The following is a 24,999-nucleotide window of genomic DNA, read 5'->3' on the forward strand; positions in this document are numbered from 1 at the left end:
ATTGCCATGCAACTTCCATCATCATCATATACATGACTTGAGCATTCATTGTCATATTGCTTTGCATGATTGTAAGATAGATAGCATGATGTTTTCATGGCTTGTCCGTTTTTTGATGTCATTGCTACGCTAGATCATTGCACATCATGGTACACCGCCGGAGGCATCCATATAGAGTCATACTTTGTTCTAGACATTGAGTTGTAATATTGAGTTGTAAGTAAATAAAAGTGTGATGATCATCATTATTAGAGCATTGCCCCAGTGAGGAAAGGATGATGGAGACTATGATTCCCCCATAAGTCGGGATGAGACTCCGGACTTTACAAAAAAAAGAGGCCAAAGAAGCCCAAATAAAAAAAGAGGCCAAAGAAGCCTACCAAAAAAATAAAAAAAATAAAAAACAAAAAAATGAGAGAAAAAGAGAGAAGGGGCAGTGCTACTATCCTTTTTCCACACTTGTGCTTCAAAGCAACACCATGTTCTTCATATAGAGAGTCTCTTGAGTTATCACTTTCATCTACTAGTGGGAATTTTCATTATAGAACTTGGCTTGTATATTCCGATGATGGGCTTCCTCAAATGCCCGAGGTCTTCATGAGCAAGCAATTTGGATGCACACCCACTTAGTTTCAGTTGGAGCTTTCATACACTTATAGCTCTAGTGCATCTGTTGCATGGCAATCCCTACTCACTCACATTGATATCTATTGATGGGCATCTCCATAGCCCGTTGATATGCCTAGTTGATGTGATACTATCTTCTCCTTTTTGTCTTCTCCACCATCATATTATATTCCACCTATAGTGTTATGTCCATGGCTCACGCTCATGTATTGCGTGAAAGTTGAAAAGGTTTGAGAATGCCAAAAGTATGAAACAATTGCTTGGCTTGTCATCGGGGTTGTGCATGATGTGAATATTTTGTGTGGTGAAGATGGAGCATAGCCAGACTATATGATTTTGTAGGGATAACTTTCTTTGGCCATGTTATTTTGAAAATACATGATTGCTTTATTAGTAGGCCTGAAGTATTATTGTTTGTATGTCAAATGATAGACTATTGCTTTGAATCACTCGTATCTTAATATTCATGCCATGATTAGATTACATGATCAAGATTATGCTAGGTAGCATTCCACATCAAAAATTATCCTTTTTTATCATTTACCTACTCGAGGACGAGCAGGAATTAAGCTTGGGGATGCTCATACGTCTCCGTCGTATCTATAATTTTTGATTGTTCCATGCCAACATTCTACAACTTTCATATACTTTTGGCAACTTTTTATACTATTTTTGGGACTAACATATTGATCCAGTGCCCAGTGCCAGTTCCTGTTTGTTGCATGTTTTTTGTTTCGCAGAATATCCATATCAAACAGAGTCCAAATGGGATAAAAACTGACAAAGATTTTTTTGGAATATATATGATTTTTGGGAAGAAAAATCCATGCGAGACGGTGCCCGAGGTGGCCACGAGGCAGGGGGCGCGCCCCTGACCCTCGTGGGCCACCCGTAAGGAGGTTGGTGCCCTTCTTTCGCTGCAAGAAATCTAATATCCGGATAGAGATCGTGTTAAAATTTCAGCCCAATCGGAGTTATGGATCTCCGGGAATATAAGAAACGGTGAAAGGGAAGAATCTGGGAACGCAGAAACAAAGAGACAGAGAGACAAATCCAATCTCGGAGGGGCTCTCGACCCTCCCACGCCATGGAGACCATGGACCAGAGGGGAAACCCTTCTCCCATCTAGGGAGAAGGTCAAGGAAGAAGAAGAAGAAGGAGGGGGCTCTCTACCCCTCGCTTCCGGTGGCGCCGGAACGCCGCTGGGGCCATCATCATCACCGCGATCTACACCAACACCTCCGCCATCTTCACCAACATCTCCATCACCTTCCCCTCTCTATCTACAACGGTCCACTCTCCCGCAACCCGCTGTACCCTCTACTTGAACATGGTGCTTTATGCTTCATATTATTATCCAATGATGTGTTGCCATCCTATGATGTCTGAGTAGATTTTCGTTGACCTATTGGTGGTTGATGAATTGCTTTGATTGATTTAATTTGCTTGTGGTTATGTTGCTGTCCTTTGGTGCCCATCATATGATTGCGCGCGTGGATCACACCCTAGGGTTAGTTGTATGTTGATAGGACTATGTATTGGAGGGCAAGAGTGACAGAAGCTTCAACCTAGCATAGAAATTGATGCATACGGGATTGAAGGGGGACCAATATATCTTAATGTTATGGTTGGGTTTTACCTCAATGAACATTAGTAGCTGCGGATGCTTGCTAATAGTTCCAATCATAAGTGCATAGAATTCCAAGTCAGGGATGACATGCTAGCAGTGGCCTCTCCCACATAATACTTGCTATCGGTCTAGTAAAGTAGTCAATTGCTTAGGGGCAATTTCGCAACTCCTACCACCACTTTTCCACACTCGCTATATTTACTTTATTGTTTCTTTGTCTAAACAGCCCCTAGTTTTTATTTACATACTCTTTATTATCTTGCAAACCTATCCAACAACACCTACAAAGTACTTCTACTTTCATACTTGTTCTAGGTAAAGCGAATGTCAAGCGTGCGTAGAGTTGTATCGGTGGTCGATAGAACTTGAGAGAATACTTGTTCTACCTTTAGCTCCTCATTGGGTTCGACACTCTTACTTATCGAAAACTGTTGCGATCCCCTATACTTGTGGGTTATCACTGGCGTGGAGGTGACAAGGGCTGGAGACCGACGGTGGCCGGCATTGGGGATGTTGGAACCCCGGCGACAAGTGATGGAGATCTGGCGTTTTAGTTTTTTGCTGGAAGCAGCCTCAACTGTTGCCGCCATCGTCTTTTTTGGTTATAACCAACCAATCCCTTTTGCTACCACATTCATCTCTTTTTTGCTGGAACTAGTGCACCAATTTTTTGGATACCACATTCATCGTCTTCAGTTTTTGCTAGAAGCAGCCTCAAATTTTGCTGCCATCGTCTCTTTTTTGGCTGGAACCAACCAATCCATTTTTGCTTCCACGTTTGTTTCTTTATGGTGGAACTAGTGTACCAATTTTTTGTCATGCACAATATGCAATCCTATCAAGGAGGAACTCAAAGGTCCCACCAGGGATAGAGCCGCATATTGAAACGCTTTTGCAAGGTGGATATCATTACATCGTACCATTACATAATAGGTGAGGATGCATACAAAGGGCATACAAATGTCACAAGAATACATCAACATCATACATAAGAACAACATCCGGCTACGGATGCAACACAAACAAAAACTCAAACGACATCCACCCTGCTAGCCCAGGCTGTCACATACACCCCCACTCAGAGGAACCGACGTCCTCGTCGGGCCACAAGAATGTTCCCTCTTGGGGCATACGTCTGTGCATCCAGTCCGGTACATGTGCCATGCCATGTGCCACGATGGGTCACAAACTGCAGGGAAGTGTGTCTGACCAGAGGGATCGAGCGTGTTGGGTAATGTGGTGCACCCATGCAGGGAAGTTTATCTATTCAAATAGCCGTGTCCCTCGGTAAAAAGGATGACCCGGAGTTGTACCTTGACCTTATGACAACTAGAACCGGATACTTACTAAAACACACCCTTTCAAGTGCCAGATACAACCCGGTAATCACTCTCTCACAGGGTGATGAGGAGAGAATCGCTGGGTAGGATTATGCTATGTGATGATACTTGGTGAACTTACCATCTACTCTCACATGCTGCAAGATGGAGGCTGCCAGAAGCATAGTCTTCGACAGGACTAGCTATCCCCCTCTTATTCTGCCATTCTGCAGTTCAGTCCAGCGATATTGCCCCTTTACACAGATACCCATGCATGTGTAGTGTAGATCCTTGCTTGCGAGTACTTTGGATGAGTACTCATGGTTGCTTTGCTCCCTCTTTTCCCCCTTTTCCTCTTCTTCTCGGACGTCGCAACCAGATGTTGGAGCCCAGGAGCCAGCCGCCACCGTCGACGACGACCCCTACTACACCGAGGGTGCCTACTACTACGTGAAGGTCATCGACGGCTAAGAGTAGTTAGGAGGATCCCAGGCAGGAGGCATGCACCTCTTTCGATCTATATCCCAGTTTGTGCTAGCCATCTTATGTCACCTTGTTTAACTTATGTCTGTACTCAGATATTGTTGCTTCCGCTGACTCATTTCTGTTCGAGCACTTGTATCTGAGACCTCGAGGCCCATGGTTTGTAACATGATGCTTGTATGACTTATTTTACTTTATAGTTGTGTTGTGATATCTTCCCTGAGTCCCTGATCTTGATCATACACGTTTGCATGTATGATTAGTGTACGATTAAATCGGGGGCGTCACAAGTTCATATCAGAGCTGACTGCCTGTAGGAATCCCCCTTCCACACTCCTTGGCCGAAGTCGAGTCAAGACATCGCAAAACTTTTACTAACATGGATGTGTGTCTTACGGGCCCACGTCGCCATTGGGTCATATTAGGATCTTTTACTCCTCGATCTTTACTCTGGGACTCTAATCTCTCTTCTATTCGGGTTAAATGATTTTACTAACTATGACTCTAGGTTCTCATAACTACTTCCTCCCGGAGAGCCCCTTATCACAGATGATCGACTACTGCACCAGAAGATTCCGAAGATACCCTCTCATGTTCTCTCGAGACTTCGTGCCCGTCGTTTTTGCAATTCCCTATCACTGATATATCCCTATGGATAAATACATACACTCACCATCCATACCTTCATTCCAAGTTGCTCTTGTTATTACTATATACCATGAAATATTTTCCAATATCTCTAGAATCCTTTGTGCCTATTGTTAGCTCTTTTCAGCGTGAATACACCTGCAAATAATTCCTCACACTTATCGAGGATTCGTTCATCCCTAGTTGATCATGTGTTTCCCAAAATTCTTTGAAATGCTATTCGGTCTTCCAAAAATACTCAGTAGCCTATTGCTCTTGAAATTCTTGCCTGCTTGCATTATGGTTAATTCGATATGTCTAGTAGTCTTCGTTGACATCCCTTGTCCTTGTCATTTTGAGCCTAAAGATTTATTGTGTGTGAATGCACACAATCATTAGTTAGCCCTTATAAGTTATCCTTTCGGCTCAGACATCAATCCAGATATTAGCTGGTTCTCAGCAAATCAAACCATGATTGATTGTTGATCTATGTCTATTCAACTTACTTATCTCTTGATTAGAGCCTCTGCTTCTGATCCCTTTATTTGGAAATCATAAATTCCTTTGCATTTGAACTTTGAATTAGTCAGTTGTTTCTATAATCCCATGCCTTTCCATTGTTTCTTCCTCTGGTTGAGTACCGATGCTCACATCAGATCCCTTGAGGACCACCGGATTCTTTGTTGGATTTTATCCGACAACGTCCTTCATATTCAATCACTTTGGAAGTTCTTTCCCTGATACGTAATGCCATTGGTAAATCCTATTCTCTGATTTGGCCAACCATGCTCTGCCTTTGAGCTGGTGATATTTACTCTTGAAGCCTGTGGTATATGTTTCTAAGATACCCCGATGGGTTGAACACATGCCTTCCCTAATCCTTGTGAACCCGGGAGTTATCACGAGCCGTACTCTTCTGGTGTCCTGCTAGATAAAATTTCAACATTACAACTTCTTCGAAAATGAGAAGTGAATGAATGATCATGCATTGGAGAAGTGGGAGTCGACCTTGAACTTTGTGTTCATGCCCATGGACACGATGTAGATCCTATCATGGAAGCTTCTCTTAAATTAATTATTTCCTTGGTATAAGTTCATATTATATCTGGGATCTGGTCTTTTGCAACCATGGTTCCGACCATATTGATACTCTTTGATTCCTTTTCTTGGGCAAGTTAAAGTACCTGGCTTCTGCAGATCAATACATCTCTGCAACCTCTATTTTGATCTTCCTTTGAGTATTACCCTTCGGTATCTCGAGAATATCAAAGAACTGTGTTGCTTCCTATGGGTCTACATCTAGTATTGCTTCTTACCGATTTCAGATTTCCCCCGGGTTCTGAGTTATTAGTCACTCAAGAACATCGATAAGTGAATCGATTCCACACTCCAACTCAAAAAAACTCTTAAGTATTTTTCGTTACTTACGAGTTTAATAATCCTTCAAGTCATTCCTACCTTGATCGGCTATATCATTACCGTGCTAAATTTTAACTGTGCTACCTGGTCCTTCTTCCTGGAGCACAAATTTTGACGATGAGCTAAGCTTACTGAAGGAAAATATGCCCTAGAGGCAATAATAAAGTTGTTATTTATATCTCCTTATATCATGATAAATGTTTATTATTCATGCTAGAATTGTATTAACCGGAAACTTAGTACGTGTGTGAATACATAGACAAACAGAGTGTCACTACTTTGCCTCTACTTGACTAGCTCGTTGAATCAATGATGGTTATGTTTCCTAACCATAGACATGAGTTGTCATTTAATTAACGGGATCACATCATTAGAGAATGATGTTATTGACTTGACCCATTCCGTTAGCTTAGCAAGATGATCGTTTAGTTTGTTGCTACTACTTTCTTCATGACTTATACATGTTCCTCTGACTATGAGATTATGCAACTCCCGAATACCGAAGGAACACTTTGTGTGCTACCAAATGTCATAACGTAACTTGGTGATTATAAAGGTGCTCTACAGGTGTCTCCACTGGTACTTATTGAGTTGGCATAGATTGAGATTAGGATTTGTCACTCCGATTGTCGGAGAGGTATCTCTGGGCCCTCTCGGTAATGTACATCACTATAATCCTTGCAAGAAATGTGACTAATGAGTTAGTTGTGGGATGATAAATTATAGAATGAGTAAAGAGACTTGTCGATAACGAGATTGAACTAGGTATTAAGATACCAACGATCGAATCTCGGGCAAGTAACATACCGATGACAAAGGTTACAACGTATGTTGTTATGCGGTTTGACCGATAAAGATCTTCGTAGAATATGTGGGAGCCAATATGATCATCCAGGTTCCACTATTGGTTATTGACCGGAGATGAGTCTCGGTCATGTATACATAGTTCTCGAACCCGTAGGGTCCGCATGCTTAACGTTCATTGACGATCGGTATTATGAGTGTATGTGGTTTGATGTACCGAAGGTAGTTCAGAGTCCCGGATGAGATCGGGGACATGACGAGGAGTCTTGAAATGTTTGAGATGTAAAGATCGATATATTGGAAGGCTATATTCGGACATCGAAAAGGTTCCGAGTGATCCGGGTATTTTTTAGAGTACCAGGGGAGTTACGGGAATACGGGAGTACATATGGGCCTTAGTGGGCTTTAAGGGAAAAAGAGAAGAATCCACGAGGGCTGGTCGCACGCCCCCCATGGGCCTAGTCCGAACTGGACTAGGGGAGGGGCTGCGCCCCCTCTTTCCTTCTCCTCCCCTTCTCCTTCCTTTCCCCTTCTAGTAGGACTAGGAAAGGAGGAATCCTACTCCTACTAGGAGGAGGATTCCTCGCCCCCTTGGCGCGCCTAGAGAGGCCGGCCGGCCTCCCCTCCCTCCTTTATATACGTGGGAAGGGGGCACCCTAGGACACACAAGTTGATCAGTTGATCTTTTAGCCGTGTGCGGTGCCCTCCTCCACCATAATCCACCTTGGTTATATCGTTGCGGTGCTTAGGCGAAGCTCTGCGTCGGTAGCATCATCATCACCGTCATCACGCCGTTGTGCTGACGGAACTCTCCCTCGAAGCTCTACTGGATCGGAGTTCGTGGGACGTCACCGAGCTAAACGTGTGCTGAACTCGGAGGTGCCGTACGTTCGGTACTTGGATCGGTCGGATCGTGAAGACGTACGACTACATCAACCACATTCTCATAACGCTTCCGCTTACTGTCTATGAGGGTACGTGGACGATACTCTTCCCTCTCGTTGCTATGCATCACCATGATCTTGCGTGTGTGTAGGAATTTTTTTGAAATTACTACGTCCCCCGACAGTGGCATCCGAGCCATGCTTATGCGTAGATGTTATATGCACGAGTGGAACACAAAGGAGTTATGGGCGTGGGTATATACATATTTCTTGCCGTCACTAGTTGATTCTTGTTTCAGCGGCATTGTTGTATGAAGCGGCCCAGACCGACATTACGCGTACGCTTACGCGAGACTGGTTCTACCGACGTGCTTCGCACACGGGTGGCTAGTGGGTGTATGTTTCTCCATCTTTAGTTGAATCGGATTCAATGACAGGGTTCTTTCTGAAGATTAAAAAGCAATCACTATAACGCGTTGTGGTTTTAGATGCGTAGGTAAGAACAGTTTTTGCTCAGCTCGTAGCAGCCATGTAAAACTTGCAACAACAAAGTAGAGGACGTCTAACTTGTTTTTGCAGGGCATGTTGTGATGTGATATGGTCAAGACGTGATGAGATATAAATTGTTGTATGAGATGATCATGTTTTGTTAAAGTTATCGGCAACTGGTAGGAGCCTTATGGTTGTCTCTTTATTGCATAAGATGCAAGTGTCGTGTAATTACTTTACTTTATCGCTATGCGATAGCAATAGTTGCAAAAGCAATAGCTGGCGAGACGACCATGTGACGACACATTGATAAATGTAGCGACCCGACCCGAATGGGTCAAGTCTCTGTGCTTACGTGTCATCCCTGGATCGGTATGCTGACACACACAGTACTCGAAGGATTTATAACAGAGGTAAATCACATGTATAAAGTAACGTAGATACTATTATCTCAATCCAAATATAGCGGAAGCAACAAGGTTGTGGTTTCCCATCAACACCAACGGCAAAGTTGAGTGTAGAAATCGTAACCCTAACGTATCACTTACTCGTCGTAAGAAACCTGCAACATAAGACGTTGCAGCCCGAAACGGGTCAGTACATTGAATGTACTGGCAAATTCACACCAAGAGAATGATGAACAATGGCTATCACTACATGCATATGTGGCTGGTGGAAAAGCTCTATGGTTATAAGGTTTTTGCGTAAAGCCAATTTTTCCCTACTGCAAAGGAATAAATTTATTTAACTATCATGGTGGTTGTGTAACATTGAGAATGGTTGACAGCATTCTCAATCCCAATTAAAAATAATTAAAACCCAACAACATTAATTAGAAGTAACATGTTGAGATTCACTCGATATTCAAGTACTAGATACTCAAGTTGTCCATAACCGGGGACACGGCTAATCGTGATTAGTTTGTTACTCTGCAGCTGCAGAGGTTTGCGCACTTTTCACCACAAGACTCGGTCGCCTCCGTTTGGTTTCTCGCACTACATGGTGTTTGAGAAGACGGATGACCGAGACACAGTCTTTCAGAAGCGCTAGCACCTTACATGTGGGGTAGACCGTACCACCTACAACCCCTACATCTGCTAGTCCACCCCGTAAGAGTTCGCACAACTTAGTCAACTATGCCAGAGCCCATAATGGCTTGTGGCTGCACACGGAAGTTTCTAGCATGAAAGATCTTATGATCCCTTTGAGCCTGGGTGGCGGTCCAAAAAAAAACAGGCAAGTCCTGATAGACATCAGGTGCCTCAATCCACCCAGATGTGTGTTTAAGTTGCCACCTTAGATAAACCATTAAAATTATTAATCTCACATCTGTCATGGATATCACTCACCCAATCCACGTCTACTAGCATAGCATGGCATAATAAGCAAACGTAGAAGTAACTCCCAAGGGTTTCATAATAATACAGGTAATAGGTACTACCTCATCTACTTCCCATCCCACAATTTAATTAGATCCTAATCATGCAATGTGAGAGGATTGATCTAATGCAATAAAACTGGGTTGTAGAAAAGGTATGATCAAAGTGTGAACTTGCCTGCAATGTTGATGAAGATGATTCACACTCAAAACTCTTGATAGATCTACTCGTCACACTCCGGTCAATCTATCGTAAGCAAACAATAGTAACCACACAATAAGTACTCATCTAATGCACAAGTAAAACTCGAACAAGAGATCGAACCAGATAGTTCAACTTAAGAACTCCGGTTGCAAAGAAAGAACGAACCGAACAAAGAAACGGAAAACAAACGGAGGAAGAAAACAACTCGGTTCTAGCAAGTTGAAACTAGGTCAAATTTTACCGGGGCAAAAACTTGTTTAAGTTGATTAGACGGAACGGCGGTTTCGAGGCGAAACTCCAAGCGCTTGAATCACCTGATTCCGATAAACGGGCGAGAAGATAAACTAGAACGAAGATCGAATCCGACGAGAAGAAAAAGAAGAACGGTTAAACGAACGGACGTTCGTTAACCTAGAAGAATCCGGTGATCACGTTCGTTAGGACGAACGGTCCGGCGAACGGTCCAAAGCAACTAAATCGGAAAAGAAAACGAATCCGATTTAGGGTTTCGGAGAAGAAACGAATAGGAACGATTAGAAGAAAATGATTCGATGAAAAGAAGAGATGCGGCACGGGGCTACCTCCGGCGAGGTCTCCGGCGAGGGGCTCCGGCGGCGTGGGCGTGGGGTGGCGGCGGCAAGGTGCGGCGGCGGCGCAGGTGTGGGGTGGCGGCGCGGCGCGGGTGGCAAGGTGCGGCGGCGGCGCGGGGCACAAGGGGCGCGGTGGCGGTGACGCAGGGCGGCGCCGGCATGGCAAGGTGCGGCGGCGGCGGCGGCGGTGACGCAGCAAGGTGCGGCGGCGGCGGTGACGCAGGGCGGCGGCGGCGCGGCAAGGTGCGGCGGTGGCGGTGACGCAGGGCGGCGGCGGTGGCGGTGACGCAGGGCGGCGGCGGCGGCGGTGACGCAGGGCGGCGGCGGCGCGGCAAGGTGCGGCGGCGGCTTGGAGAGGAGAGAGGGGCTTGGGATTTTGTGTGGGGAGAGAGGGGGGTGTTGGGGTATTTATATTGGGGAGGGGTGAGGAGACTTGGGGTAGGGGACAAGAAATAAGAATAAGAGTAGGAAAGATCTAGAAAAAGAAACGGAATAAACGGAAGGAGGACAAAAGTCCTACTAGGACTTCCTAAAAGAAAGAGGCGGCGGCTCCCTGGCGCCTTGCGCCTGGCGCGGCGATGGCCTTTGGCCCTCCTGGCCGGCGGCTTGGCTTGCGGCGGCTTGGGCCTTTGGCCCAAGGCGCGCTGCTGGATTTTTTTTTAAACGGTTTCACGCGCAGAAAGAAAAAACAAAAAGAGAACTAAACGAACTCCGAAAAACTTAAAGTAAATTTTCCCCGACTCCTAAAAATGAGCCGAACAAAAAGAACTTTTCTCCGGGCCTAAATGAAATTTTTGAAAACACACATTTTTCCCTATCCAAATAAAATGCAAATAAACTCCGGAAAATCCAAAATTTGATTTATTCATTAAATCTTCATTTTTCCTAAATTTGGGAAAGTCATATTATTCCCTCTCTTATATTTTTGATAACGGAAAAATAATTGAAGATAAAATAAATAAATCAAATGATCCTCTTTTCAAAATTTGAGAAAACTCAAATATGAAAATAACGAAATCTCCAACTCTCTCCGAAGGTCCTTGAGTTGCGTGAAATTTCTAGGATCGACCAAAATGCAAGAAAATAGGATATGCATGATGATCTAATGTATTCCAATTTGAAAAATAAATTCAAAAGAATTTTGAATTTAATTCTTTGAAACTCCCAACTCATATTTCATAATTTGAAGAAGTCATTTTATCTTCTCTCGTGAAAATCATTGAGTTGCTTAAAGTTTCTGAATTGGAAATATTTCCAAATGAAATTCAATTATTTTTCAAACACCCTTTTCATTTTTAAATGGAAGAAGTCATGTCATCTTCTCTCTAGGGTTTTGTGTTTGAAAAGAATTTGAATTCACGAAGATCAGAAAACCAATATGAAAGTTTGGGAAAGTCCTTTTATTCCCTCTCATTTAACTTTCAAAAAGAATTCGAATTTCACTCAATTCACGCAATCAATCAAACAATCAATCAATCTATCTATGTGTTTATAACATTCCAAAATTTAGAATTTTGGGATGTTACAATAAAAGATCAAGATGATGGAGATCATGGTGTCATGCCGGTAACAATGGAGATCATGACAGTACTTTGGATATGGAGATCAAAGGCACAAGATGATGATGGTTGAGGGAGTCCTGGATTAGGGGGTCTCCGGACAGCCAGACTATATCCTTTGGCCGGACTATTGGACTATGAAGATACAAGATTGAAGACTTTGTCTCGTGTCCGGATGGGACTCTACTTGGCGTGGAAGGCAAGCTAGGCAATACGGATATGTATATCTCCTCCTTTGTAACCGACCTTGTGTAACCCTAGCCCTTTCCGGTGTCTATATAAACCGGAGGGTTTTAGTCCGTAGGACAACAGACAATCAGACCATAGGATAGCTTCTAGGGTTTAGCCTCTCCGATCTCGTGGTAGATCAACACTTGTAATACCCATATCATCAAGAATAAATCAAGTAGGACATAGGGTTTTACCTCCATCAAGAGGGCCCGAACCTGGGTAAAACATTGTGTTCCCTGCCTCCTGTTACCATCTGCCTTAGACGCACAGTTCGGGACCCCCTACCCGAGATCCGCCGGTTTTGACACCGACATTGGTGCTTTCATTGAGAGTTCCTCTGTGTCGTCGCCGTTAGGCTTGATGGCTCCTACGATCATCGATAGCGATGCAGTCCAGGGTGAGACTTTTCTCCCCGGACAGATCTTTGTGTTTGGTGGCTTCGCACTGCGGGCCAACTCGCTTGGCCATCTGGAGCAGATCGAAAGTTATGCCCCTGGCCACCAGGTCAGGTTTGGAAGCTTAAACTACACGGCCGATATCCGTGGAGACTTGATCTTTGACAGATTCGAGCCCCTGCCTTGTGCGTCACACGGTCACGATGAGTATGATTTAGCTCTACCATCGAACAGTATCCAGGAGATCGCACCGGCAGCCGCTCCGACCCTCAATTCGGAGCCAGTTGCACCGTCCATGGACGGGTGGATGGACCCCGCCACAGAGGCCTTATCCTCAGTGGCGATCGAGCCGAACATCGACCTTACCCTGCATGAGAGCCGTGTTGTCAAACTGCCGGATCCTTCTCCGGCCATGGACTTCGAACAGCCTGCGCCCGTTCCGAGCGAATCCGATTGGGCGCCGACCATGGAGTTTACCTCCGCAGATATTTTTCAGCACTCGCCCTTTGGTGACATAGTAAACTCATTAAGGTCTCTCTCCTTGTCAGGAGGATCCTGGCCGAACTATGTCCGGCAGGATTGGGATGCGGACGACGAAGAAATTCACTGCCCGCTCACCACCCACTTAGTAGCCACTGTCGACGACTTAACCGACATGCTCGACTTCGACTCCGAAGACATCGACGGTATGGACGACGATGCGGGAGACGAAGAGGAACCACTGCCCACAGGGCAATGGACAGCCACCTCATCATACGATATATACATGATGGACACACCCAAAGAAGGCAATGGCAACGAGATAGCGGAGGATGACCCCTCCAAGAAGCAACCCAAGCGCCGACGTCAGCGGCGCCGCTCTAAGTCCCGCCAAAGCAAAAGTCGTGATATCGGCATAGGAGATAATAGCACTCCGGATAGTGCCGAAGATGGCAATAATCCCCTCCAGCACGATTTAGGGCAGGAGGATGGAGAGGCTAGCCCTCCTGAGAGAGCGGCAGATGAGGAGGATGATAATTACATGCCTCCCTTCGAAGATGAGGCAAGCCTCGACGATGACGAATTCGTCGTGCCAGAGGATCCCGTCGAGCAAGAGCGCTTCAAGCGCCGGCTTATAGCCACGACAAATAGCCTTAAGAAGAAGCAGCATCAGCTTCAAGCTAATCAAGATCTGCTAGCTGACAGATGGACTGAAGTCCTGGCGGCCGAGGAATATAAAATCGAACGCCCCTCCAAGAGTTACCCAAAATGCAGGTTGCTACCCCGACTGGAGGAAGAAGCGTATGATGCGGCTGATCGGCCACCTCGTGGCCGCGATAGAGAGGCATTCCTGTCAAAAGCTCAGCCTGCACCCCGACGCCATTCAAATAAAAAGGCATGGGGAAATACGCCAGACCTGCAAGACATATTGGAGGACAAAACAAAACACGCAAGATCGATCTACAGATCGCGGGGGCGCGCCACTACGCGAGACGATAGCCGTCACGCCGGATATAGTAAAATTAAAGCCGGCCGGGCCGAACACTATAGACAAAACTCATTGGAGCTGCGTCGTGATATAGCCCAGTATAGAGGCGCCGCACACCCCTTATGCTTCACAGACGAAGTAATGGATCATCAAATCCCAGAGGGTTTCAAACCCGTAAATATAGAATCATACGACAGCACAACAGATCCTGCGGTATGGATCAAGGATTTCCTCCTGCATATCCACATGGCACGCAGTGATCATCTACATGCCATTAAATACCTCCCACTCAAACTCAAAGGACCAGCTCGGCATTGGCTCAATAGCTTGCCAGCAGAGTCCATTGGCTGTTGGGAAGATCTGGAAGCCGCATTCCTCGACAACTTTCAGGGCACTTATGTGCGACCACTAGATGCCGATGACTTGAGCCACATAATCCAGCAGCTAGAGGAATCGGCCAGGCAATTCTGGACACGGTTCCTAACAAAGAAAAATCAAATCGTCGACTGTTCGGATGCAGAGGCCCTAGCAGCTTTCAAGCACAACATTCGCGACGAGTGGCTAGCCCGGCACCTTGGTCAGGAAAAGCCGAAATCTATGGCAGCCCTCACGACACTCATGACCCGCTTTTGTGCGGGAGAAGACAGCTGGCTGGCTCGCAGTAATAACATATCAAAGAACCATGGTACTTCGGATACCAAGGACGGCAATAGCAGGTCACGTCGCAACAAACATAAGCGCCGCATTAATAGCAACAATACTGAGGATATGGCAATCAATGCCGGATTCAAAGGCTCTAAACCCGGTCAGCGGAAAAAGGCATTCAAAAGAAGCACTCCGGGCCCGTCCAGTTTGGACCGTATACTCGATCGCTCGTGTCAGATACATGGCACCCCCGATAAGCCAGCCAACCACACCAACAGGGAGTGTTGGGTGTTCAAGCAGGCCGACAAGTTAATTGCCGAAGACAAAGATAAGGGGTCACATAGCGATGACGAAGAGGAGCCCGGGCAGCCGAACAACGGAGGACAGAAGAGGTTTCCCCCACAAGTGCGGACGGTGAACATGATATACGCAACCCACATCCCCAAGAGGGAACGGAAGCGTGCGCTCAGGGACGTATATGCGTTGGAGCCAGTTGCCCCAAAGTTCAACCCATGGTCCTCCTGTCCGATCACCTTCGATCGCAGGGACCACCCCACTAGTACCCGTCATGGCGGATTCGCCGCACTGGTCTTAGACCCAATTATTGACGGATTTCACCTCACTCGAGTCCTTATGGATGGCGGCAGCAGCCTGAACCTGCTTTACCAGGACACGGTGCGCAAAATGGGTATAGACCCCTCAAGGATCAAACCCACAAAAACGACCTTTAAAGGTGTCATACCAGGTGTAGAGGCCCATTGCACAGGCTCAGTCACACTGGAAGTGGTCTTCGGATCCCCGGATAACTTCCGAAGCGAAGAATTAATCTTCGATATAGTCCCGTTCCGCAGTGGTTATCATGCACTGCTCGGGCGAACCGCATTTGCAAGATTCAATGCGGTACCGCATTATGCATATCTCAAGCTCAAGATGCCAGGACCTCGGGGGGTCATCACAGTCAATGGAAACACAGAGCGCTCTCTCCGCATAGAGGAGCACACTGCGGCCCTCGCAGAAGAAGCACAAAGCAGCCTCTTAAGGCAATCCATTAGTTCGGCGTTTCAGGACCCGAACACCTTCAGGCGCGCCCGGAGTAATCGGCAACAGGACCGCCTGGCACGTTCTGAGCTCGCATAGAATTGCGGCCCCCACCCCGGCCCAAGCCAAACGGTGAAACTCGTGCCACGCGTACATAATTACGCATTAAAAATACCATGGGCACAGGAGGGGAGGGGGCACGACTGCGGCACGCTCCAAGACGCGGCTTAAACCACACTAGGGGCTTCCCGCTTTGTTATTTTTCTCTTTCAGGACTTTAATCTCTGGAAACCTCGTCCGGCAATATGATTGCCGAACACATGATGCAACAACCAAGGAGGCAGAAAGCTACGTCACACCACGGAACTCCCAGGTGGATTAGGATAACGAGTGAAATATTTGCTTTAATATTATCCCTCAGCTTGCCCTTGGAGGGGACATAGTCCTACTTTTTGCTTATCGCACTACCTATATCATTCTGCTTTAACGCACCTTTTTGAATAAACAATGCATAGCTTTAGTCTGTTTTTGCATTTTTCTTTTATATATGTGTTCATTAATGACACCTTGCAACCGTACACTTTGGTACGGCCAATACACCAGGGGCTTAAGTACCCCACAATATGCTGTGAGAAGTCCGAACACTTCCACAAGTGTGGCACCCTGAACTTATAGCATTATATGCATCAGCTCCGAATCATGTCTTGGGTCAATAGTTGGGTTTGCCCGGCTCCCATGTGTCGGTGTACTAAAGTAGGGGTACCCTTAGTACCCCCGAACTTGTGCACGGGCGGTCGCAGCGTCCCGCGACAAGGCCTGCCAGGTCACCGCCAAGATCCTCCATGGTCCCTTTGAAGACCATTCAAGAACAAAGTACTCAAGCTAAGACCCCGGCAAGAGGAGCTTGCCGGGAAGAAGGCAAGGCCCCGGCAAGAGGAGCTTGCCGGGAAGGCCATCAGAAGCGTCCCAAGGCCCCGGCAAGAGGCGCTTCCCGGGAAGGCCATCCAAGGCATTCCAAGGAACTTTCCGCGGCGCGCTACGCGCCCCGACAAGGCCCGGTGAGCGACAAGCTCCCGGAAGCGACAAGTCGACGGCCGCGGCAAGGCGCTCGCCGCGGCAAGCCCCCACTCCACGCCCGCGCTCCAGCACATCCACCCACGTGTCGCTCCGGGGCCCCTCCCAAGAGCACGTGGCAGGAGGCTGTGCAGCTAGGGGCGTGCGGTGGCACGCAGGCGCTGACAAGACAACCATCGTGGCAAGACGGTGGCGTCCCTAGCGGTCCCTTTCGGTGCTGTCTAGGCGACACAGACGGACATTTAATGCCCTTGTCCCCTGCCGTCAGGGTTAGGTATGATAACACTGTAGCAGCTAGCTGTGCCTACTACTGCCCCTAGCTGTGCCTACCACCACTTTTCCACTTTTGCCCTCCGTTGCCCTATGTCGGTAACCCCTTGAGCATATAAAAGGAGGCTCGGGGCAACGTAGAAGGGGGTTCAGCAATTCCACACACTCACGCTCGGTCTCGCTCCCGAGCTAGAAATCAATACCAATCCACAAAGCAGGAGTAGGGTTTTACGCATCCGTGCGGCCCGAACCTGGGTAAATCACTCGCGTGCTTCGCCTCGATTTACTCCTCGCACGACCAACCGCCCGCGTGCTTCGCCTCGATCTGCTCTTTGCACAACCTCCGCCCCCCGCCGAACCAAAAGGGACCCGGTCCGCCGGTCCCATAGGTGCCCGTGGATCAGAAACCCCGGCATCTTTGGCGCGCCAGGTAGGGGGCGTCGAAGTTGTGCGAATCAGATCCGGCGTTCTTGCAGGCTAGATCTTCGTCATCTTGGAACAGATAAGTTCTCAAAGCCTGAGCAACCAGATCTCTAATTTTTGAGTTATCTCCCCTGGACGGCCGCACTTTGTGTGGAAAACCTGTGCGCGGAGGAGCCAACTCGTAGCTGGCTGCGCCCTTGCGTTGTTTCGAGCTCGCTCAACAACATTAGGTGAGCTGCGGCCACTAGCCGCGCCCTTGCATTGTTTTGAGCCTGCTCAACAGCGTAAGTTAGCTGCGGCTAGTTGCTTAACTAGCCGCGCCCTTACTTTGCTTCGAGCCCCGCTCAGCAACTTAAGTGAGCTGCAGCTAGCTGCGACTAGGTTTCTTGCCGGTAGCGGCACCGCCAGCAGCCTGCTGATGTTCCGCACTTAGCGCTCGCGGCCCTGGTGCCTGCGCCAGCAAGTTCCCTAAAAGCGTGGGGTAAAAACACACAAAGTTGACGCCGAAATGGGAAGACCCTTACCGGGTGAAACGAGTCACAGGGCCCGGCGCTGTCCGCCTTGGGACCGAAGATAGCATCCCAGTGAGTAATTCCTGGAGCATCGAGCATCTTCGTAAGTTTTACCCGTAAGGCGCGGTTGTCGGAACCCGTTCCGGCGACCACCTCTTGTACAAAGTCTTGCCGCTGTTGCATGTAATCCTTTGTACGAGGCCGGGCACAGATCCCGTGCGCAGTAGAGCTCGCGTGCTCCGCACATTTCGTCGATTTTATGCTTTCTATTTTCTAGCATATATGATCTGACATTTGTGCAGCACCAACCCCACGGTAAGCGATAACGAGCCGCAAGGCTCTATATCTTTATTTTCTCTTCTTTCTTTTCTTCCAAGGAAAGAAAGGTTCCCTCGCCCACAAGTTTGCCGGGGGGAAGGGGAGAAGAAAAGGGTATGGACCAGGCGTCGTTCAAGAATTTCGTCTTGCCGGGAAGCAAACGACAGAAAAGCTAAGTTGCCAAAGTTTGAGCGGCCAAATTTTTTAAATTCCAAGTTATCTCCCTTGAACGACTGCACTTTGTATGGGAAACCTGTGCGCGGAGGAGCCAACTCGTAGCTGGCTGCGCCCTTGCGTTGTTTCGAGCTCGCTCAACAACATTAGGTGAGCTGCGGCTAGTTGCTACACTAGCCGCGCCCTTGCATTGTTTTGAGCCTGCTCAACAACGTAAGTTAGCTGCGGCTAGTTGCTACACTAGCCGCGCCCTTACTTTGCTTCGAGCCCCGCTCAGCAACTTAAGTGAGCTGTAGCTAGCTGCGACAAGGTTTCTTGCCGGTAGCGGCACCGCCAGTTCCGCGCCCAGCGCTCGCGGTTCGGATGCCTACACCGGCAAGTTCCCTAAAAGCGTAGGGCAAAAACATACAAAGGGAGGAGTCAAGTAAAGGGAATAACATTGCAATGGCTACCCAGAAGAAAGTTATATTACAAAATAGCTTGTCGCAGCTCTAATAAATGTTTTCTATGACATAGCTAGCAGCGACAAGGAAAGAAGGAAGCCGGTGGCCTAGTCGACGCGGTCGCCCTCGACCCTCTTGATCCCGCTCACCTTGTCCACAATGGGTGCGACAAGGGCCTTGAGCTCTTCCTGATCGATATCAGGCGGCAAGGATCTGAGGACGTTGTCGAGGTGGAGGCCTGGATTGCGGAAGGCCACCTTCATCAACACCTTCTGAAGGGCTCCCGCACAGATCTCGCGCGACTCGTCGGCCAGCCGCTTCGGGATCTCATCCCGGAGCCGCTGGAGCGCCGTCGCCACGCCTTGGAAGAACATAGTGAGCTTGGCGCTAGGTTGGAGGTTCTCATCGGAGGAGTACCCGAAGTCCTCCACCCCCAGCTGCGCCAGCTCCTTATCGATGTCCCCGGCGGCGTTCACAAGGCTCTCCGTCCAGTGCTCCGCCGTATCCCTAAAGGCGTTTTGGGTGGTGGCAGCACTCTCCAGCAATGCCTTGTCGGCATCGATCTCCTTCTTCAGGGCCGCCTCCCGCTCCTTGGCGCCGTCCAGCGCCTTGGTCAAAGCGACCAGCCTCGACTCGAGGGCGGCGTTGGAGTCCTTGGCGGCGCTGAGCTCTTCGCCATATGCTTTGCGGTCAGCCTCCAGCTGCACCACCTTCATCTCCAGCACCTTTTTGGAGGCCTCGGCAGCAGCGGCAGCGTCCTCCGCTTGCTTGAGGGCTCTGACCAGCTTCTCCTCGCGCGCGGCAAGCTCCTCCTCGTGAGCGTCGAGGTTGACCTTCCGCTGCGCCTGCTCGCCCTCTTCCGCGGCTAGCTTCACGACGGCCAGTCGCTCCAGCTCTTCGGCTTTGGCCTTCTCGAGGAGAAAGGCCTTCTTCGCTTCAGCGAGCTGCTCCTGCTCCTCCGCCAGGGATCGGAGAGCTTCCCGGTGGAAACCCCCGAGCTCGTCTGCGCGCTTCTCAATGTCTGCTCCCGCCTTCGCGACAAGCGCCTCGCGGGACTCCAGCTTGGCTTGTCGCGCGCGGTAGAGCGACATCAACCTGCGCAGCAGCCGCTCCTCTTCGGGCTCATTGCTGCTGCTGCTCGGCGCGTCGACCAGCTTCAGACCCGCGGAGGCAAGCACTTCCCCGTCGAAGACCTCCCCCTCGACCGGCGCCCTGGAGCTTGACGCCTAGGGGAGGTTGATGAAGACGCCTTCGCCGGCCTTCAAGTAAGCGCCCGGCTGGGGCTCCTCGGTACTTGGCGCTGCGGCTTCGGCGGATGGGTCGGCGGGCGGCGTAGCGCTTGGCGCTCCTGCGGCCCCAGGGCCGTCAGTATGATCGCCAGATTCCTCGCCAGTTGCTGCGGCACCAGCCTTGGCGGCCTCGGCACCGGCGGCGTCTCCAGCACCGGCAGCTTCGTCGGCAGCGACCTCTATCTCCATCTGCTCCGCAGCGGATGGATCTGACGGCCGGCAAAGGGGAGAAGAGTCAAGCAAAATCCAGCAAGAACTCAAGAAGATCAGAAGAAGAAGAATCCAAGGGGAGTTTTGAAGCAAGAAGATTACATGCGCTGGGCTCGGTGGCCACGGTCTCTGCCGCTGGGGGGATGCTGGTGCCGTCCCTTGGCGGAGAGCTTCCCCCTGCCGGAGAGCCACCCCCTGCCGGAGAATCTCTTGCCGGAGAGTTTTCCCTTGGCGGCGTAGTTGTAGCAGATGGCATGCCGGGGGCTGTCCCCGGACGCTCCTGGTGAGGCTGCCCTGCTCCTACACAAGGCAACAAGCAGATATCAGCAAAGACAAGTACCCATGCGCGCCTCACCGCGGCAAATAGTTCACACACTTACGCTGGGGGCTGCCATGGAGGAAAGTCGCCAGGTCCGGCAAGGTTGTCTCGGACGCGCCACCTGTTGTCGCAGTGGGCACGTCCTCGATGATGACCACCGGGGCCTTAGCTCTCTTTGCCGCTCTCTGGGCCAGAGTCCTAAAAAGGAGCAGGTTCAGGGAAAAGCAATTGAGAAACAAGAACAATAGCAAAAACCGAAGAAATGCGAGTGCAGCAAGAGAAGCTTACTCTTCTTCATCCTCCTCGTCGGAGCTCAGCGCGGAGAAGTCGAAGCCCGGCGCGCTTCCAGAGCGAGGAGGCGGAGGAGAAGCTTCCCTTGGCCGCTTAGCGGGAACAGTGGTGGCGGTCTGAGAAGACCCCACTCCGGCTGTCGGCGCGGCACGGGAATCGGCAGGGACCGAAGCGGTGGTCCGGCTGGACCCCGCTCCAGTTGCCGTCGTAGCATGAGGTGCTCCCGCGGCAACGGTGTTTGCCGTGGTCGAGCGCGTCACGCGGCGTGGCGACTGTTGACCCGCTTGCCGCTCCGCCTCGTCGCCAACCTTGCGGAGACGCCTTCTGGGCGGCGTTGGGGGCTCTGCTTCTGGTGGGCTGTCCGGAGGCAAAGAGGAAGAGGAGTCGATTTGCCGCGAGCTGCCCGTATCTTTGGCAGGCTCGCCCGGCTCGGCGTCTTGCCCGGCAAGCCCCTCCTTGCCGGCAGGCTCCCCTTGCTCGCCACAGCTCGCCACTTCTGCCGCGTCTGCTTCCACGGTGGTGAACCCAAACTCGCCCGCGGCTGCGGCTTCCGCCGCCTCCTCTAGCCTGGTGGCGATGCGCGCCATCTCCGCGTCGGTGGTGTCGCGGGTAAGGCCGTCCTTCTCGTCGGCACGAACTGCCACTTCCACCAACTTGTCGAAGAAGTGCTGCACAACCTCGTCGGCAGGCTCCTGCCAAGTTGGCACAATCCCGTGCGAGTCGCATTCCGGCATCATTGCACGGATGCGGTCGAGCGCGGAGTTGTTGCACAAAGGCACGACGCCCCCCGGCAACCTGAACACCTCGGGATGCTGGGGGTCATATCTGAACAGCTCCTGCAACATCGCATGGAGCTCCAGAACTGTGAAGTTGTAGTTGAGGCCCGGCCGCAGCCTCATAATGTCTGCCGCGTTCTTGAACTCCCAAGTTGGCCTCCCCCGCTCTTGCAGGGGGGCGATGCGGCGGCGGAGGAAGTCTGCGCCAACCGCGCCGACAGTGAGCCCGGCATTCCGGAGGCGCAGGATCCTGGTGACGGCGATCCCCAGCCTGTCGTCCTCCGGGGCCAGGTCGCTCCAGTCGTCGCCGCGCGCCACCGGGGTTTGGCGCCAGGCGGTGAAAGGCTGCGGACTCTCCTCGACAATCTAGCACCAATCAGCCCTCCACTCCTCCCACTTGCCGCGGAACTCTCCCTCCAGGTAGGTCTCCTTCTTGCCGGTCCTCGAGATCCAGGCGATCCTACCGGATAGAGGCTCTCCTCTCTCTACTCGAGGAGTGAAGAAATGGCGGAAGAGGGCTACGTTGGGAAGAACTCCGACAAAGTTTTCGCAGAGATGCGCGAAAACTGCCATCGTCAGAACGGCGTTGGGGGTGAAGTCGAGGAGGTGGAATCCATAGGTGTTCATGATGTCGTAGAAGAAATCAGAGAAGGGCGGGCAGAGCCCGCAATAGAAGAACAACGCGAAGAAGGCGTACCCATTTGGAGCAGTCTTACAGGCGGCGGCGGGGAGAACCCTTGTGCGCGGATGCGCGCGCGTCTCCGCCGACCAGAACAGAGAATAGTCCGCCCTCAGCTCCTTCGCGCCGAGCCTGGGGGGAAAACGGCCCGTGTCTTCCGCAGCGCCGCGAGCCGCTGCGCCTCGGTCGTCTTCACGGTCTTCCCCCTGTCGGCTTTCGGAGCCATGGTGGAAGCAGTGGAGGGGGTCGACGGCGTTGGTGGTGCTGGCGGCGGAGGGGGGCGAAGCGCTGCTCTCTCTTTCTCTCTGCTTTGGGGAGGCGAGGAAGTGGCGGAGATTTCTGAGATTGGGAACGGCAACGGGCGAGTGGCCCAACTGCCCCTGCTTCCCCTGCTTATAAAGGGAGAGGGGGGGGGGCGGACGTTCCGCATTTTCGAGTAAAGAAACCCCACGACCTCTCCCACGACGCCGCATCTGACGCGTGCCGTTCGGGGAGGGCGTGGTGGAAGCGGAGGGATGTACGGCGTGACCCAGGCCGCGCGTGCCCGTGCACTGTTTTGGGCCTGGCCCAACAGCGCTCGGCACCGTGTCTGGCCCAGGCCCGGGGGCTCCTGTTAGTGTACTAAAGTAGGGGTACCCTTAGTAACCCGAACTTGTGCACGGGCGGTCGCAGCGTCCCGCGGCAAGGCCTGCCAGGTCACCGCCAAGATCCTCCATGGTCCCTTTGAAGACCATTCAAGAACAAAGTACTCAAGCTAAGACCCCGGCAAGAGGAGCTTGCCGGGAAGAAGGCAAGGCCCCGGCAAGAGGAGCTTGCCGGGAAGGCCATCAGAAGCGTCCCAAGGCCCCGGCAAGAGGCGCTTGCCGGGAAGGCCATCCAAGGCATTCCAAGGAACTTTCCGCGGCGCGCTACGCGCCCCGACAAGGCCCGGTGAGCGACAAGCTCCCGGAAGCGACAAGTCGACGGCCGCGGCAAGGCGCTCGCCGCGGCAAGCCCCCACTCCACGCCCGCGCTCCAGCACATCCACCCACGTGTCGCTCCGGGGCCCCTCCCAAGAGCACGTGGCAGGAGGCTGTGCAGCTAGGGGCGTGCGGTGGCACGCAGGCGCTGATAAGACAACCATCGTGGCAAGACGGTGGCGTCCCTAGCGGTCCCTTTCAGTGCTGTCTAGGCGACACAGACGTACATTTAATGCCCTTGTCCCCTGCCGTCAGGGTTAGGTATGATAACACTGTAGCAGCTAGCTGTGCCTACTACTGCCCCTAGCTGTGCCTACCACCACTTTTCCACTTTTGCCCTCCGTTGCCCTATGTCGGTAACCCCTTGAGCATATAAAAGGAGGCCCGGGGCAATGTAGAAGGGGGTTCAGCAATTCCACACACTCACGCTCGGTCTCGCTCCCGAGCTAGAAATCAATACCAATCCACAAAGCAGGAGTAGGGTTTTACGCATCCGTGCGGCCCGAACCTGGGTAAATCGCTCGCGTGCTTCGCCTCGATTTACTCCTCGCACGACCAACCGCCCGCGTGCTTCGCCTCGATCTGCTCTTTGCGCAACCTCCGCCCCCCGCCGAACCAAAAGGGACCCGGTCCGCCGGTCCCATAGGTGCCCGTGGATCAGAAACCCCGACACCATGTTTTGGCACCTTACGTTCCGCTATATCGGCTAAGGTAGCACTGGGAGAACTACTGCGATTGTGCCCCGGTTCTGCTGGGCTAAGCACCTCAGTAGAGAAAGCTAAAACTTACTGTCATGATAGGGCGATAGACTGGTCGCTGTTCGAGAGGTTTTCGAGTCCTTAAAGACTTATGCCGCTTAGAGCGAGGAGTCGGCTCTGTCCGGCTTAAGGCGTGTATCGTGCCCCAGATTCGGCCTTCCGAATACTAGGGGCTTCGCCGAAATTTAAAATTATAGAATTCTATGGCTAAGTGAGAGTGATAAGGCATTATAGTCCGATTGCCTTGTTCGTTGTGCTGAGCACCTCCCTCAAAGGACCCAAAAATGGGAACAAGAGTGCTCAGGTTTATCCTGAACACCCCAGCACTCGTGGCATGGGGGCAGAAGCCGACGACTAGCCATCTCTCAGATTTGATAAACAGCCGAACAGAAGGTAATATTTTAAATTCAAACAAGCGTTGCATAGCGCATATGAACAAGTTTTCATAAATACAGGATCACACGAGCAAGTTCACTCAAATATTACATCTTTCATGCACTCGTCCGCTACGAGACGGGCACCCTTCAGAACACCCTCGTAGTACATCTCGGGGTGGCGATGCTCCTTGCCCTCCGGCGGCCCTTCCTTGATCAGCTTCACGGCGTCTAGCTTGACCCATTGCAACTTCACACGGGCGAAAGCCCGGCATGCGCCTTCGATGCAGACGGATCGCTTGACGACTTCCAAGCGTGGGCAGGAATCCACAAGCCGCC

Source organism: Triticum urartu, chromosome 4A (genome assembly GCF_056163025.1).
Source record: "Triticum urartu cultivar PI428250 chromosome 4A, HENAU_Tu73, whole genome shotgun sequence".
Classification (NCBI taxonomy): Eukaryota; Viridiplantae; Streptophyta; class Magnoliopsida; order Poales; family Poaceae; genus Triticum; species Triticum urartu.